Source organism: Rattus norvegicus, chromosome 13 (genome assembly GCF_021556685.1).
Source record: "Rattus norvegicus strain SHRSP/BbbUtx chromosome 13, alternate assembly SHRSP_T2T, whole genome shotgun sequence".
Taxonomy (NCBI): domain Eukaryota; kingdom Metazoa; phylum Chordata; class Mammalia; order Rodentia; family Muridae; genus Rattus; species Rattus norvegicus.
The window spans coordinates 38970767-38989632 of NC_141546.1; the positions used below are offsets into that span (position 1 = coordinate 38970767).

At 41.5% G+C, this 18866-nt stretch overlaps 1 long non-coding RNA gene across 4 annotated transcripts in view; it reads right to left on the reverse strand.

Annotated features, from left to right (window-relative positions):
• Positions 1-18866, reverse strand: part of LOC120096236 (uncharacterized) — a 29862-nt gene that overhangs the window by 5050 nt on the left and 5946 nt on the right. For 2 of the 4 annotated variants that reach the window (XR_015636339.1, XR_015636341.1), the window contains exons 4-6: positions 9787-9850; positions 5865-6079; positions 4920-5055 (exon numbers count right to left, since the gene is read on the reverse strand). This is a non-coding gene — a long non-coding RNA (uncharacterized LOC120096236). Of the gene's footprint in view, positions 1-4547; positions 5056-5864; positions 6080-9786; positions 10062-18866 lie in introns of those variants that run through there. The other 2 variants (XR_015636342.1, XR_015636340.1) reach the window with 2 other exon arrangements.

Genomic DNA, 18866 nt, shown 5'->3' on the forward strand with positions numbered 1-18866 from the left:
CTGTTCAGTCAGTAAAGTGTTTATCACACACACATAAGAATATGAGTTCAAGCCTTATAACCAATGTAACAATGCATGGCAGAGCCTCTCCATAATCTCAGCATAGGAAGGAAGATGCAGATGGATTCCTGAGGCTTGCAGAAAAATTTAGATAGCTTTTCATGGGTCACAGTGAAATTTTCTCAAAAAACAAGGTAGACAGCTCCTGGGAAACAAGCCACAAGGTTGATTTCTAGCATCCACAAGAATACATGTACACATGACCTGCATACACATATGAACATGCACATACCCTAACACACACACACACACACACACACACACACACGAAATATCAAGTGAAAAGACCTCTGAAGTTTGACATGTCTAGACTACTTCAAGATCCTCAATGAATGCATGAATGAATAAATGAATGAATGAGTGAATGAGACTCAGAAAATAAAACATGCTTCCTGTAGCCAGTTTATCCCCTGGTCCACATCCCTTTATTAACTCAAGCTTGATCTTCCTTTGTAGTTGTTGTCTTTAATGTACTTCAAAAACCAAAGCTCTGTGTTCTTTGCATGGGATGAGGGATGAGAGGGCCAGGGAGCTGAAGCAGGGTGGGAGAAAGAGAACTATGTTCGGGAGATACTTGCTTTTATCCATCCATCACATACTTCAAATAAGTGGAGGGCTTAAAAAGGTCTTTACTCTCTCTGGTATGCATTCTGACCAACAGAGAATAAAAAATTTAAATGAGAGAAAATCAATTATTGATCAGCATTCTTTCTTCATGGACACTTGCGTGCAATTATGTGATGGGACAGCGTGCTTAGATTTCAGCAGTATACATCACGCAGATGAATTTTGTCTTTGTGGAAATAAAACTATAAAGTTTCCAGATCTGTTTTAACACTTTCCCCTCAGGAAAGGGATTACACCATGAGCCAAGTTGCATCACAACAAAATCTTATCTTGAAATTGTTTCTTTTGTTTGAAGATAGCAAAACTTTTTCAAGAATACTGTGTGTGTGGGGGGGGGGGTGCACGCGCATGCGTGTGTGTGTGTGTGTGTGTGTGTGTGTGTGTGTGTAAACATGGGGATGTATGTGCACATGTGTGCATGGATGTGTGGAACAGTTGTCAATGTCAAGTGTCTGTGTTTAGTGCTCATCAGTTTCTGAGGCAGAGTCTCTCACCAAACTTGAAGTTCGACGACTTGACTACACTGGCTGCCCGATATGCTCCAGGGTTATCCCTGTTTCTGTACCAGCACCCCCAACCCCAGCACTGAGATGACAAGCTCTGCTCTTCTTTGTTTTCCCTATGGCTTCTGGAATGGAATTTAGGTCCTCATGCTTGTGCAGTAAGTACTTTACTGATTGAACATCTTCCCAACCATTGCTTCACTTTTTCTTTTCATACCAAATATAGGATATCAGTAACATGTTTCAGACATTGCTGGTGTGTCGACTTTCCTTTTTGAGTCCTTCTGAACCATGTGCACAAGTGTACTCTGTTTCAGGAGAGTGGTGGTAAATGCATCCTCACAGCACCCCGGGATTGCTGTGGAGTGTCCTAGATTCTAAACAATGACAAAAAGTGCATTAACCACAAGATCGAGATGCCTAATCAATTTACAGCCACATGGAAGGGCTCAGACTGATGGGTAATAAGCAACTTGACTTTGTGACCAACAAATCATGTTAGGCCCATTCACTCGCCTCCTCTCACAGAGCAGCAGGCCTTGCATGCAGGGAGGAGGGGACAGACATAATATATTTTGACTTCAGGAAGGCTTCTGACTCTGTTCCACATGACATGGTCATCAACAAGGTGGGAAAATATGGCTTGCTGTCAGAGATGGATTAAATTGATTAGAGAGGTAGCTAATTGGGAAGAAAAGCAAAGTCACTCGTTGCCCAGATACACAAGTGCCAAGGCAATATGCTACTGATTTGCATCTGGTTAAAGACAAGGGCAAACCTATATAGCAAGGCAAACCAGAATACAGTTATACGAAGAAATTCTTGCCTGTCAATGGAATAGCTCATTACTTTTAATGGCTTTTGTCCCGAGTCTCTGGGCATTAGCAAGTATGTGAATGATGGTTCTCTATACTCCTATACACATAAAAAAGTAATCACTTTAGATTAAAGCTTTGTATTTCCAAAAATGCTGTTAAAATGCAAAAATATGACTCTGTGTAATATTTTCTATTAAGCATTAACAGTAAGTCCTTATGCAGGATAAATTTGGCAGGACTTTCAAGATGTGACAGAATGGGCACAAGAAATATAAGAGCTTGTTTTCAAGGGGAAGAAATGCAAGGATGTTAGATGACAAAGGCAGAAGCCTCAGGGACTTCTGATCATGACTTATAATCAGAGGGACCTGACTTTAATTTCCTCTCTTAATTCAGTTTCTGGAGCAAGACAACCAATACTTTGATCTAATGGAATAAGTTGGAGGATCTGTCATAGAAGTTTGGTCCAAAATATGGGGAAAGGGTTCAGCTCGTGTGTGAGTATGAAGACCTGAGTTTGATCCCCAGAACCTACATTAAAAAGTAGGGGAGGGTGGTTTGTGCTCATGATTCTGATGTTGATCGGGCCAACCTGCCCAGTCTACTCAGTGAGTGCCAATCAGTGAGAGACCCCATCTCAGAGAATAAGGTGGAGGCACCTTGAGAAATAATAGCCAAGGTAGACATGTGGCCTCCACCTGCAAGCATGCATATTTGCATGATATGTATGTATACCTGCACACACACACACACACACACACACACACACACACACACACACACAAACTAAAAGTGAAAATTAATCTTTAAAAGAATTTGGTCAAAGATTAATGACTCATTTATTCCAAGATATTTCTCAATAACAAAGTCTCTGCTAGTCACAACTTCTGCAAAAGTCAGAGCATAAAAGGAGAACACATCTGTGAGAAATATTGTCAATCCATTCTAATCTCTTCTATCTGCAACCTCACGATCTCATTCCTGACTGTGCACCCTCTTCCCTTTCTCTGGGATTTTCCCCTGGTATGATTCTACGTGATGGATTTCTCTCCTTTAATCATGAGCAAGTGATTCTAAGTAATTAAACATAGAAAAAATATTCTGCTGTTTCAGAGATTGGTTCATTCTAAGTGCCAAAGGTATTGTATGCATGAACAATTTGTCTGTACTTGACAGTGAGGCAATGATGACCTTCTACTTGGTAAAGTAGAAGACACAGAAAACAAGCAGAGGAGTGACAACTGTTTTAGCCGTTCAATGAGTCACTGGGCCTGTCCCCAGGGTGCACACAGCAGTAAGTAGTCATTAAAAAAAAGAGAGAGAGAAACCAAGAAAAATCATGACTTGAAGATTCAACTGGCTCAATTTTACAAAATTCAAAAATCCAAGGAGTCGATTGTTGCATGACAAACTTTTCTTGGGTAGATACAACACGCATCTTTACTCACTTCAGAAAGGGAACCTGCAACAAGCCAAAGTAAAGACTAAACCAAAGTGCAGCTTGGTGAACCAATGAATTTTCCCTGTGGCCTATCAGGACCATGAGTGAGGGTGACTTACAAGGAGTAGCTATGACTCCAAAGAGCTGTATCACTAAAAAGTCCACCCCAATACAAGTGAAGGCTATCAAAAACTGTAAGCCTGGATCTCTTTGCACAGGGATCAGGATGCTAACTCTTCCAGAATCTCCATATAACCTGGCTGGTCATGGTCTCCTCCCCTAGTAGTTGTTTACAGCATTTTGTATTCCTGGGGAGAAGCTCAGAGAATTTGTCAAGTTTCTGCTCTCCCAAACTTGTGATCTTTTGTTTACCTCTCAGATGTCCTAAGTATTTCATCATCCCTGCCACCACCATTGACTGTCTGTTTGAATTCCAAGAAACCACCATGTAACATTAATAAACCAATTAACATCAACTACCTAGCAATCAAGCAAACCCACTAGCAATATATAACCACAAACACCCATCAAATTGAATAAAATAAGTCTAGCACTGGTGACCATGTAAAGCATCATCAACTGAAGAGCTGGAGAGATGGCTCAACATGTTGCTCTTTCAGAGAACGAGAGTTCAGTTCTCAACACACACACACACACACACACACACACACACACAAGCTCACAGAAGCTCCCAACTACCTGTCACTCCAACTCTTTGACCTCCACAGTCAGTGTACTTCCTTATGCACTTACAAATACAGGTGTAAACACACCGACATTTAAATAATTTTTAAAAATAAAAATAAATTTTAAAAAATGCATTACTAGCTGAAGTGCAAAATAGGCAGATACTATGACTCACCAATTCACAGTCAAGTAAACAGCAAAAAGAAAATACACACTCATAGACATGTTAAGACATAGATAATATTTCCATATTAGCATATGGTATTATGTCCTAAACCAGAGCAAAGACTTGTTAGTAGCAAAATATGCTATGTTGATAAAATGCACCAAAGAAATAAAGCCTAAAGAAATTTGCATCAATTTAGACAAATTCTGTAAATGTATATTGACTGAAATAAGCATGACAGGAAATAACGCATGTATTCCATAAATCTATATTAAGTTCACAAGATGCAAAGCTAATCGGCAGTGTGAAGCAATCTAGGTGCTGCTAAAATAAGAAAGCAAAGCAGTGAGGTTATTACCATAAACCTCACTGGTTACCTCCACCACCTGGAGAGAGAGAGATTCCACTGATCCACAAGGAATGTTCTAGAAGTTTCTAGAGTGTCTTCTAGCCTTCTGTTCTCAGCCCACCTGCTAGTTTGTGGGTTTCATTTCCATAACACTGGTTGTTTTTATTTTATACATTTTCCTTGGTGTTAAATATCAAGATTAAAAACTATACAAAATAGCAACTTATGTATCTCGACCAGGACTCCTCAAACGAACTTCAAATCTCACCAGATCATTGGTGACAGTTTTCAGATAGTTTTCTCCTAAAAATCCCATCGAAATACTGGAATGATATTCATTTTCTGATTTTCTCTGTTTCTTGACTTGCAAATATTCACTGAAATGTTGACTGGAAGAATAATGGCTGTGAATATGAAGAAAATATGTTATATGCATAAAAATTTCATAAATTGAAGCATTTTTATCAATCAATACATGGAAACAATATAAAATATTAATTGACTGCTTATTGTATGACAAGCTCCATTAAAGACACTCAGTTCCAAAATAATGAAACAAATAAAAGGAAATACTTTAAACTCACTCACTGAAGTTATATTCATGCTTAAACATAAGGAATTACTTTAGCAATTACGACTTATGATTTCATATATATATATATTATATATATATATATATATAAAAAATAGGCCTAGAAAAGCCTAAATCCAGCATTCAAATAGCATCATACCCACTCTCTCACCATAAAGGTGCATTTTAGCCTAATTCTTTTAGAGTCCCCATTCATAAATTATAGTACATAACAGTTTGATTTATAGCCACATTCCTTCAGTGTGTACTACAAGAGGAAAGAAAAACTATCCTTCCCCTTTCTATATATATTAAGAGAAAACAGAAGAAAAATCCCAGGAAGGATCTCTGGTTGGTCACTTGAGAGTCATGATTTCATTAGAGAGCCAATGACTGCAGACAAGATAGTAGTGAACCATGACAGGTACGAGCTGGCCCTTCTACCCAGTGCTTCAGAACCACTGGTCCTAACGTCAATAGCTCTGTTCTAATGGTGTGGAGTGGTGAAAGGAGTTTTCAAAAGTATATGTTGAAATTGGAAATGAGGGGTGTGGAGAGATGGCTCAGCAGTTAATGGCAATTTCTGCTCTTGCAAAGGACCCAGGTTTGATTCCTAACACACACAAAGCAGGTCCCACCTACCTGTATTTCCAGTTCCATAGACTCTTGTGCCTTCTTGGGTCCTTGATGGACACCTGTGCTCATGTACACATTCCCACACATGGACACAGACGTAGTATTGTTTGAACAAAACCTGTTGACATTTTCTGTATTAACGCCAGCACTCTTCCCCGTCTTAGCCAAGTACAGCATCATCTTACTAATCAGTAGCCAGATATGGCACAGAGACGAACAAGCTATCATTTTGAGACAGGCATAAAAGAAAAGAGGAGAAAATAGAGCAGAAAATAAATAAGACATAGCAGGACACAAGTATAGAAACAATTATTTCAACCGAAGCATCAAGGACCATTTCAGAAGCCCCTCATCCTCAGAGCTGCTTGTCAACCCATCCCTAGAAGGATCAAGGGGAAGAACCGTTTTCAAAATCAAAAATAAAATAAACCCAAGGACCAAAAAAGAGGGCTTGTCCCTGAAGTTCTAGGTGTGCTGGATCTGTATGAGACTAGGGCCTGGACCTTCGTTCACCTAAAATCACTAAGCATGTTGGTGCACACTTATAAACACAGCCCTGGGGGAAACAGAGACAAGAGGATGCTTGTGGCTCACTAGTCAGTCAACCTGACCTGTGAGTCTCAGAGCAGTGAGAGACTCTGTCTCAGAAAAGTAAGTGGAAAGTGCCTCAGGAATGACACCAGATGTTAACCTCTGGCCTCCACAAACAAGACCACACAATGTGAATGTGTATGTGTACACACACACACACACACACACACACACACACACACACACACACACACACAATCTGACAGAACATAAAGGTCATCCTGGCTTCTTAAGACAATATCACTAGAGCTAGTGATGACAAACCTGTGAGAGCTCTGACAAAGGAAGGCAATCGCAAGACTGTGTCAGGAAGCAGACTGAGCCTTAAAAGCCCTTATCTTCTTAGCCTGAATTAAAGGCTGCTTTTCTTAACCAAGCCAAAGTAGAGGACTTTATAAAAGAGTCAATAAAAGACAAGGACATGGGCAATGAAACACCTGGAGGATAGAGGAGGAAGACAGGGAGGGCCTCTGAGCTTATGCTATGTCCTCTAATCAAACTTTCAGAAGTCCCTATTTTGGGTTTATGAAGAGCTAAATGGCTCTCACACCATAAGGTCCCACTTGCTTGCTGGTTCATCCTGAGCATCTGAAGTGCCATTACTAGAATATTTCCATTGGGTTCAGGGAATTAGAATGATTGTGGTTATCTGGTTCAAATAGTGTTTCAACTTTCATTCCTTCATAATCGAGGTCTAGTTCCTGTCTGTGTTAGAGTTCTCCTCATGCATGCTCTGATAGACACTTCCAAGATTAATGACATTGCTATGATGAAAATTTCGAGTGCCCACATTCTGACATTAGCTGTGGGACCGTGAAAGACAGCCTGATTCCTGGTTGAACTAAGGTTAGAAACCCTGGTGACCCTGAAGGAACAGTAGGCACTTCACCTGATTCCCAGGCATCAGGTCCCTGTCACTAGCCAAAGCCCTCCATAGACTTGTGGCCATCAGTCACATAAGGGAAACACCCCAAGCCCCTCCACAGGTAAAAGATGTAACCTGTGGTCAAGGGCTCAAGACAGATCTCCATTTTAATGAGGTACCTAAAGGCCTGGAAGCTTAGTCAATAAGCTTCCTTTCCCAGACACTACTCCCTGCAAAAGGTATTTAATCTCAGACCCACCATGAGAAAGGGGGTACAATTTCATCCACTTTCTGCCATGACAATAAATGTCTTAAAACCATGAACTGACCTTCACTTATAGAGCTGTTGTCTAATCTCCTGTAGAAGGCCTTTCTATGCTCCCAGCCACAATTACCACCAAGCCAAGCTCAAGCTCACTCCCAAGCCCAAGCCCACCTCCAACAAGGCAAGGATTCTGCCTGTGGGGCCAGATCTACATCTTTTCCCCCTTGGCCCGGGGCTTGATATAGCCTGCAGGCCCCCAGTCCATTCTCAGCCTTTCTGAGGCAACCAGCAGTGCCTGGTATCCAAGAGCCTAAGAACCTGATGGCCCCAGTCTCCTTGCAGTCCCAGGGAGCCCCCAGCCAGCTCTGGCTGTGTCCAGCACCCATCCTGCCTCTCACAGCAGAGCTAGCCCTGTAGCAGAGCAGACGCTGGACCTCACTAACCCTACAGTTAGCCCTCCAAGGACAGCCCCAGGGTGTTGGACTCCCGAGACAGCCTTCCTTCCCTTTGGACCTGTGACTTCTCTAGCCACTGCCAACCAATTCACAGATTCTTTCTGGGGCTAAGGAGTTGACTCAGTCAGTAAAGTGATGATCTGTGTTCAATACCCAGACCCATGTAGAAGTTAGGTGTGAAAAATACATACAAGTAACAGTTTATGGATTGAACAGATTATATTTAGGTATATGTGCAGACACAAACACGTATAAGCACGTAATAACAAAAAGAGACCATGAACTTGAAGGAGAAAGGGAGGGGTATATGAAAGTGTTTAGAGGTAGGAAAGGGAAGGGAGAAATGTAATTAAAATACAATCTAAAAGTTGAACACAAAATAGAAAGTCAGGTGTGGGCACACATCTATAACCCCACCACATAACTCTTTGGGTTATGAGACTGTTTTTATCACTCATATTTCTTAACCTCCTCACAATTTCTTAGACAATAAAATGCTTTCTATAGTGGTTTCATTAATGATTAACTGATCACATTATCAATAAATAACCCTATCCTTACCTGCATAGCTTATGGAATGATGTAACTGGGGAAATAGAGGAAAAAGATACTGCAAACACACACACAGAAAAGCTGGGATCAGGTGGGCCACATTGTCTTAGTCAGGGTTCTCTACAGGTACAGAACTGATAGAAAATATGCATACATACATACATACATACATACATACATACATACATACATACACACATATTTATGTATGTGATATATACACATATTTGTATGTAAATATACACCTAATGTATATATACCTATATCTATATGTATATATGTATATGTATGCATACATACACACACATGCACACACACACACACACACACACACACATTTATATTATTAGACAGGCCGTGGTCCAGCTAGTCCAACAATGGCTGTCTACCAATGGAAAGTTCAATAATTCAATAGTTCTTTAGTCCACAAGGCTGGATGTTTATGTTGGTCGTCAGTATATGCTGGATCCCAAAGAAATAGGCTCTAATGTCAGTGAAGGAATTGACTTGCTGGTGAGAGCAATGGCCAGCAGGCAGAGAGTTTCCTTCCTATACAGTTTGTCACCAGAAGGTATGACCCAGATCAAAGGTAAATCTTCCCATCTCAAAAGATTCAGATTAAAAGTGTGTCTTCAACTGGAAGAGCTTGAAGGGGCTCGAGACCCCATATGTACAACAATGTCAAGCAACCAGAGCTTCCAGGGACTAAGCCACTACCTAAAGACTATACATGGACTGACCCTGGACTCTGACCCCATAGGTAGCAATGAATATCCTAGTAAGAGCACCAGTGGAAGGGGAAGCCCTGGGTCCTGCTAAGACTGAACCCCCAGTGAACATGATTGTTGGGGGGAGGGCGACAAGTGGGGGAGGATGGTGAGGGGAACACCCATAAAGAAGGGGAGAGGGGAAGGGGATGTTTGCCCGGAAACCAGGAAAGGGAATAACACTCGAAATGTATATAAGAAATACTCAAGTTAATATAAAAAAAAAAGTGTGTCTTCAAATGATTTGGTTAAGAAAAATGTCCTCCACGGGTGCACCCAGATACTTGAGTTTTGGTTGATTCTAGATACAGTCAAGTTGACAATCAAGAGTAGATATCACACATCTCTCTGATGTATATGCCCCAGCAGCATCCCAGAAACTCAGAACATTTATTACATACAGTAGCAATGACGCGGAGGCATGTCAGTTTACCTGAGAAGGTCATCTCTGTAAGGAGTAGTCTCAGTTCGGAGGATGACGCTTCGGTTCTTACTTCCTGAACACATGGTTACAGTTAAAGGTCAAACATTCATCAACATCCACAGTCATAGCAGAGTAAGACTTTGCCATTCTTCAGAACATAACCCATAGGAATGGCAAGGCCTTCCATGGCATTGGGGCTCTTGACATGGCCATGTATGTTCACGCCAACAGTATACATTCTCTCAGGACAGCACCTCATAATTCCATCACCATCTTTCTAATAGCTGTTACATGGGGGAAAAGATCCGTCACAAATCCGGCAATCCATAGCTATGCATGAAAATAATTTGGAATGGTAAAAGGGTCAGATTCCTCTAAATTCAAAAATTGGTTTGCCCTTTAAATTCACCAAGCTTTGTCTCCTATGTATGAATGGGGCATGATACCTTTGTTAGGTTACTGTAGGAATTAAGTAAAGCATGTTTATAATCACAATGAGCTTGCATGTTTAAAAAAAATAAAAAAGTGTGTGTGTGCATGGTGTGCATGTGTATGTGTGTGTGTTTGTTTATGTGTCTTGTGTGTGTGTTTGTATGAGAAGGAGTTGTTTCAACGTATGGTTTTAAATGATGACTAATATTGATTAGAATAAGGTCATGGAGACAAACTACTGGCCATGCTTGTGAAGAAGGGTCTAGATTAAGTTAATTAATGTTGGAAGACCATCCTAAAAGTGGTAAGCACCACTCCAGCCATGGACTCCAGTCTGTGATTGGGAAATAAACAAACACAGAAGAAAGTGATCTGAGAACCAGCATCATATCTCTGCTTCCTAACCAAGGATGAACTGTACCGGCAGCCTCCTACTCCTATAGCAATAACATCCCTGCCGTGATTATGATTGGTGGTACCTTGAATTATGATCCAAGATAAGCCCTTCCTTCCTTCCTTAAGGTACTTTTGTCAGGTGTTCTTATGATAATGAGCAAAGCAACTAATTCAGTTGGATGGGGACTATCTGCTTCATATGTTGTAGGCTGGACCTCAGCCACCAATCTCTGCTCATGTCTACAGATTGTATCTTCAGGGTTTGTTGTTAGTTCAGTAAGCTCTTTGCTAGGCTTTTGCCCTACAGATCCCATAAAAAATTTTAAAAAGCTACTGTAGGTCTGTCTATAGCCCTGCCTGTCATGGCTAATGACTGCTTTGTGGAGGATTGTTGCCCAGAGAAAATGCAGGAATCCCTGTTTCAGCCAGGAAATTGCTTGGCAAGACCCTATCTCTTAGCCTCCAAAAATTTAGGATTCGTACAGTCTCCCCAGCTTCTTCCTTTCCCCCAACAGGAATTTTTTTTATGTTTGAAAAATCCTAATAGCTCCCAAAGCCCATTTCTCTCAAATGATCTAACCTTGAGTTTTCTGATTCCCCTGATGCTCTTATCATTAAAAAGAACCCTAATGACCGCCGGACCCTGAAGGAAACAGACCGGATAAACAGTTCTCTGCACCCAAATCCCGTGGGAGGGAGAGCTAAACCTTCAGAGAGGCAGACAGGCCTGGGAAACCAGAAGAGACTGCTCCCTGCACACACATCTCGGACGCCAGAGGAAAAAGCCAAAGACCATCTGGAACCCTGGTGCACTGAAGCTCCCGGAAGGGGCGGCACAGGTCTTCCTGGTTGCTGCCGCTGCAGAGAGCCCCTGGACAGCACCCCACGAGCAAACCTGAGCCTCGGGACCACAGGTAAGACCAAATTTTCTGCTGCAAGAAAGCTGCCTGGTGAGCTTGGGACACACGGAAGCAGAATTTCTCTAGAACCGGGCACGTTCTGTGTTTACCGGAAGTCCCACACCCGCGGATCCCGGCCCGCAGCAGCTCTCTGCTCCCAGACCCGGTGAGAGAGAGACCCAACCGCCTGGTCAGGTGGGCACTCCTGAGGCTGCAGAGCGGAAGAGACCACCAACACTGCTCACCCCTGCCCACATCCCTGGCCCAAGAGGAAACTGTATAAGGCCTCTGGGCTCCCGTGGGGAAGGGCCCAGGAGCGGCAGGACCCCTGCCACAGACACCGCCGGACCCTGAAGGAAACAGACCGGATAAACAGTTCTCTGCACCCAAATCCCGTGGGAGGGAGAGCTAAACCTTCAGAGAGGCAGACACGCCTGGGAAACCAGAAGAGACTGCTCCCTGCACACACATCTCGGACGCCAGAGGAAAAAGCCAAAGACCATCTGGAACCCTGGTGCACTGAAGCTCCCGGAAGGGGCGGCACAGGTCTTCCTGGTTGCTGCCGCTGCAGAGAGCCCCTGGACAGCACCCCACGAGCAAACCTGAGCCTCGGGACCACAGGTAAGACCAAATTTTCTGCTGCAAGAAAGCTGCCTGGTGAACTCAAGACACAGGCCCACAGGAACAGCTGAAGAGCTGTAGAGAGGAAAAACTACACGCCCGAAAGCAGAACACTCTGTCCCCATAACTGACTGAAAGAGAGGAAAACAGGTCTACAGCACTCCTGACACACAGGCTTATAGGACAGTCTAGCCACTGTCAGAAATAGCAGAACAAAGTAACACTAGAGATAATCTGATGGCGAGAGGCAAGCGCAGGAACCCAAGCAACAGAAACCAAGACTACATGCCATCATCGGAGCCCAATTCTCCCACCAAAACAAACATGGAATATCCAAACACACCAGAAAAGCAAGATCTAGTTTCAAAATCATATTTGATCATGATGCTGGAGGACTTCAGGAAAGACCTGAACACACTTAGGGAAGCACAGGAAAACATTAATAAACAAGTAAAAGCCTACAGAGAGGAATCGCAAAAATCCCTGAAAGAATTCCAGGAAAACACAATCAAACAGTTGAAGGAATTAAAAATGGAAATAGAAGCAATCAAGAAAGAACACATGGAAACAACCCTGGATATAGAAAACCAAAAGAAGAGACAAGGAGCTGTAGATACAAGCTTCACCAACAGAATACAAGAGATGGAAGAGAGAATCTCAGGAGCAGAAGATTCCATAGAAATCATTGACTCAACTGTCAAAGATAATGTAAAGCGGAAAAAGCTACTGGTCCAAAACATACAGGAAATCCAGGACTCAATGAGAAGATCAAACCTAAGGATAATAGGTATAGAAGAGAGTGAAGACTCCCAGCTCAAAGGACCAGTAAATATCTTCAACAAAATCATAGAAGAAAACTTCCCTAACCTAAAAAAAGAGATACCCATAGACATACAGGAAGCCTACAGAACTCCAAATAGATTGGACCAGAAAAGAAACACCTCCCGTCACATAATTGTCAAAACACCAAACGCACAAAATAAAGAAAGAATATTAAAAGCAGTAAGGGAAAAAGGTCAAGTAACATATAAAGGGAGACCTATCAGAATCACACCAGACTTCTCGCCAGAGACTATGAAGGCCAGAAGATCCTGGACTGATGTTATACAGACCCTAAGAGAACACAAATGCCAGCCCAGATTACTGTATCCAGCAAAACTCTCAATTAACATTGATGGAGAAACCAAGATATTCCATGACAAAACCAAATTTACACAATATCTTTCTACAAATCCAGCACTACAAAGGATAATAAATGGTAAAGCCCAACATAAGGAGGCAAGCTATACCCTAGAAGAAGCAAGAAACTAATCGTCTTGGCAACAAAACAAAGAGAATGAAAGCACACAAACATAACCTCACATCAAATATGAATATAACGGGAAGCAATAATCACTATTCCTTAATATCTCTCAATATCAATGGCCTCAACTCCCCAATAAAAAGACATAGATTAACAAACTGGATACGCAACGAGGACCCTGCATTCTGCTGCCTACAGGAAACACACCTCAGAGACAAAGACAGACACTACCTCAGAGTGAAAGGCTGGAAAACAACTTTCCAAGCAAATGGTCAGAAGAAGCAAGCTGGAGTAGCCATTCTAATATCAAATAAAATCAATTTCCAACTAAAAGTCATCAAAAAAGATAAGGAAGGACACTTCATATTCATCAAAGGAAAAATCAACCCAGATGAACTCTCAATCCTAAATATCTATGCCCCAAATACAAGGGCACCTACTTATGTAAAAGAAACCTTACTAAAGCTCAAAACACACATTGCACCTCACACAATAATAGTGGGAGATTTCAACACCCCACTCTCATCAATGGACAGATCATGGAAACAGAAATTAAACAGTGATGTAGACAGACTAAGAGAAGTCATGAGCCAAATGGACTTAACGGATATTTATAGAACATTCTATCCTAAAGCAAAAGGATATACCTTCTTCTCAGCTCCTCATGGTACTTTCTCCAAAATTGACCATATAATTGGTCAAAAAACGGGCCTCAACAGGTACAGAAAGATAGAAATAATCCCATGCGTGCTATCGGACCACCACGGCCTAAAACTGGTCTTCAATAACAATAAGGGAAGAATGCCCACATATACGTGGAAATTGAACAATGCTCTACTCAATGATAACCTGGTCAAGGAAGAAATAAAGAAAGAAATTAAAAACTTTTTAGAATTTAATGAAAATGAAGATACAACATACTCAAACTTATGGGACACAATGAAAGCTGTGCTAAGAGGAAAACTCATAGCGCTGAGTGCCTGCAGAAAGAAACAGGAAAGAGCATATGTCAGCAGCTTGACAGCACACCTAAAAGCTCTAGAACAAAAAGAAGCAAATACACCCAGGAGGAGTAGAAGGCAGGAAATAATCAAACTCAGAGCTGAAATCAACCAAGTAGAAACAAAAAGGACCATAGAAAGAATCAACAGAACCAAAAGTTGGTTCTTTGAGAAAATCAACAAGATAGATAAACCCTTAGCCAGACTAACGAGAGGACACAGAGAGTGTGTCCAAATTAACAAAATCAGAAATGAAAAGGGAGACATAACTACAGATTCGGAGGAAATTCAAAAAATCATCAGATCTTACTATAAAAACCTATATTCAACAAAATTTGAAAATCTTCAGGAAATGGACAATTTCCTAGACAGATACCAGGTATTGAAGTTAAATCAGGAACAGATAAACCAGTTAAACAACCCCATAACTCCTAAGGAAATAGAAGCAGTCATTAAAGGTCTCCCAACCAAAAAGAGCCCAGGTCCAGACGGGTTTAGTGCAGAATTCTATCAAACCTTCATAGAAGACCTCATACCAATATTATCCAAACTATTCCACAAAATTGAAACAGATGGAGCCCTACCGAATTCCTTCTATGAAGCCACAATTACTCTTATACCTAAACCACACAAAGACACAACAAAGAAAGAGAACTTCAGACCAATTTCCCTTATGAATATCGACGCAAAAATACTCAATAAAATTCTGGCAAACCGAATTCAAGAGCACATCAAAACAATCATCCACCATGATCAAGTAGGCTTCATCCCAGGCATGCAGGGATGGTTTAATATACGGAAAACCATCAACGTGATCCATTATATAAACAAACTGAAAGAACAGAACCACATGATCATTTCATTAGATGCTGAGAAAGCATTTGACAAAATTCAACACCCCTTCATGATAAAAGTCCTGGAAAGAATAGGAATTCAAGGCCCATACCTAAACATAGTAAAAGCCATATACAGCAAACCAGTTGCTAACATTAAACTAAATGGAGAGAAACTTGAAGCAATCCCACTAAAATCAGGGACTAGACAAGGCTGCCCACTCTCTCCCTACTTATTCAATATAGTTCTTGAAGTTCTAGCCAGAGCAATCAGACAACAAAAGGAGATCAAAGGGATACAGATCGGAAAAGAAGAGGTCAAAATATCACTATTTGCAGATGACATGATAGTATATTTAAGTGATCCCAAAAGTTCCACCAGAGAACTACTAAAGCTGATAAACAACTTCAGCAAAGTGGCTGGGTATAAAATTAACTCAAATAAATCAGTTGCCTTCCTCTATACAAAAGAGAAACAAGCCGAGAAAGAAATTAGGGAAACGACACCCTTCATAATAGACCCAAATAATATAAAGTACCTCGGTGTGACTTTAACCAAGCAAGTAAAAGATCTGTACAATAAGAACTTCAAGACACTGAGGAAAGAAATTGAAGAAGACCTCAGAAGATGGAAAGATCTCCCATGCTCATGGATTGGCAGGATTAATATGGTAAAAATGGCCATTTTACCAAAAGCAATCTACAGATTCAATGCAATCCCCATCAAAATACCAATCCAATTCTTCAAAGAGTTAGACAGAACAATTTGCAAATTCATCTGGAATAACAAAAAACCCAGGATAGCTAAAGCTATCCTCAACAATAAAAGGACTTCAGGGGGAATCACTATCCCTGAACTCAAGCAGTATTACAGAGCAATAGTGATAAAAACTGCATGGTATTGGTACAGAGACAGACAGATAGACCAATGGAATAGAATTGAAGACCCAGAAATGAACCCACACACCTATGGTCACTTGATTTTTGACAAAGGAGCCAAAACCATCCAATGGAAAAAAGATAGCATTTTCAGCAAATGGTGCTGGTTCAACTGGAGGGCAACATGTAGAAGAATGCAGATCGATCCATCCTTATCACCCTGTACAAAGCTTAAGTCCAAGTGGATCAAGGACCTCCACATCAAACCAGACACACTCAAACTAATAGAAGAAAAACTAGGGAAGCATCTGGAACACATGGGCACTGGAAAAAATTTCCTGAACAAAACACCAATGGCTTATGCTCTAAGATCAAGAATCGACAAATGGGATCTCATAAAACTGCAAAGCTTCTGTAAGGCAAAGGACACTGTGGTTAGGACAAAACGGCAACCAACAGATTGGGAAAAGATCTTTACCAATCCTACAACAGATAGAGGCCTTATTTCCAAAATATACAAAGAACTCAAGAAGTTAGACCGCAGGGAAACAAATAACCCTATTAAAAAATGGGGTTCAGAGCTAAACAAAGAATTCACAGCTGAGGAATGCCGAATGGCTGAGAAACACCTAAAGAAATGTTCAACATCTTTAGTCATAAGGGAAATGCAAATCAAAACAACCCTGAGATTTCACCTCACACCAGTGCGATTGGCTAAGATCAAAAACTCAGGTGACAGCAGATGCTGGCGAGGATGTGGAGAAAGAGGAACACTCCTCCATTGTTGGTGGGATTGCAGACTGGTAAAACCATTCTGGAAATCAGTCTGGAGGTTCCTCAGAAAATTGGACATTGAACTGCCTGAGGATCCAGCTATACCTCTCTTGGGCATATACCCAAAAGATGCCTCAACATATAAAAGAGACACGTGCTCCACTATGTTCATCGCAGCCTTATTTATAATAGCCAGAAGCTGGAAAGAACCCAGATGCCCTTCAACAGAGGAATGGATACAGAAAATGTGGTACATCTACACAATGGAATATTACTCAGCTATCAAAAACAACGAGTTTATGAAATTCGTAGGCAAATGGTTGGAACTGGAAAATATCATCCTGAGTGAGCTAACCCAATCACAGAAAGACATACATGGTATGCACTCATTGATAAGTGGCTATTAGCCCAAATGCTTGAATTACCCTAGATCCCTAGAACAAACGAAACTCAAGACGGATGATCAAAATGTGAATGCTTCACTCCTTCTTTAAATGAGGAAAAAGAATACCCTTGGCAGGGAAGGGAGAGGCAAAGATTAAAACAGAGACTGAAGGAACACCCATTCAGAGCCTGCCCCACATGTGGCCCATACATATACAGCCACCCAATTAGACAAGATGGATGAAGCAAAGAAGTGCAGACCGACAGGAGCCGGATGTAGATCGCTCCTGAGAGACACAGCCAGAATACAGCAAATATAGAGGCGAATGCCAGCAGCAAACCACTGAACTGAGAATAGGTCCCCTATTGAAGGAATCAGAGAAAGAACTGGAAGAGCTTGAAGGGGCTCGAGACCCCAAAAGTACAACAATGCCAAGCAACCAGAGCTTCCAGGGACTAAGCCACTACCTAAAGACTATACATGGACTGACCCTGGACTCTGACCCCATAGGTAGCAATGAATATCCTAGTAAGAGCACCAGTGGAAGGGGAAGCCCTGGGTCCTGCTAAGACTGAACCCACAGTGAACTAGTCTATGGGGGGAGGGCGGCAATGGGGGGAGGGTTGGGAGGGGAACACCCATAAGGAAGGGGAGGGGGGAGGGGGATGTTTGCCCGGAAACCGGGAAAGGGAATAACACTCGAAATGTATATAAGAAATACTCAAGTTAATAAAAAAAAAAAAAAAAAAAAAAAAAAAAAAAAAAAAAAAAGAACCCTAATGTTAGGAAAACATTTTATTTCATCATTCTACTTGGTCTTGTTCTTGAGGTTGATTGGGCTGGAGTGAGAGCAACTGTAATGCAGATAGCAGGAAAGTGCAGGAGAGCACTTGGCAAAACTCTGCAAGCATCCTGGGGCATCCTGCTGTTGTTTCTGCAGCAGGTAGGACAGTGCACTTCTGATCTCTAATCCTTTTCTGGCTCTCACTACTTTTCTATTCCTTGAGAAGAATACCCAAGACTATGTACCTGATTTTTATAAGACTTAATCCAAATAAAAATGAAGGGCTGCTGGGGTTCAGACTTGGTTGGTAGAGTGCTTGCTAAGCACACATGAATCCCTGAGTTCAATCCCAGACACACATCAACTGGGCCTGGCAGCATGCGTCTCTCATCCTAACACTTGAGAGGTTGTCAGAAAGATCAGGAGTTAAAGGTCCTCCTTGGTTACATACAGAGTTTAAAGTCAGCCTGGGCTATATGAGCCTGTCTCAAAGTTTTGTTTGTTTGTCTGTTTGTTTGTTTTTAATAAAAATTAGGAAAACAGCATTTATAGGAAAGAAACATGGTCTGTGGACAGAGTTATCCTTCCAAGTACTTGTCTTCCTTCCATTTTCCTATATTCTCGTTCCTCTTGATTCATCTCAGAAAGGCATTTGTTTTCTTTGTCTTATACATAAGTACATATACACCATCCTTAAATATATTGGAGCCCTTTTGTTACCTCTTTTCTTGCAAACCACACACTTTAGTCATTGAGCACATACCCATATCCAAGTTTATGGT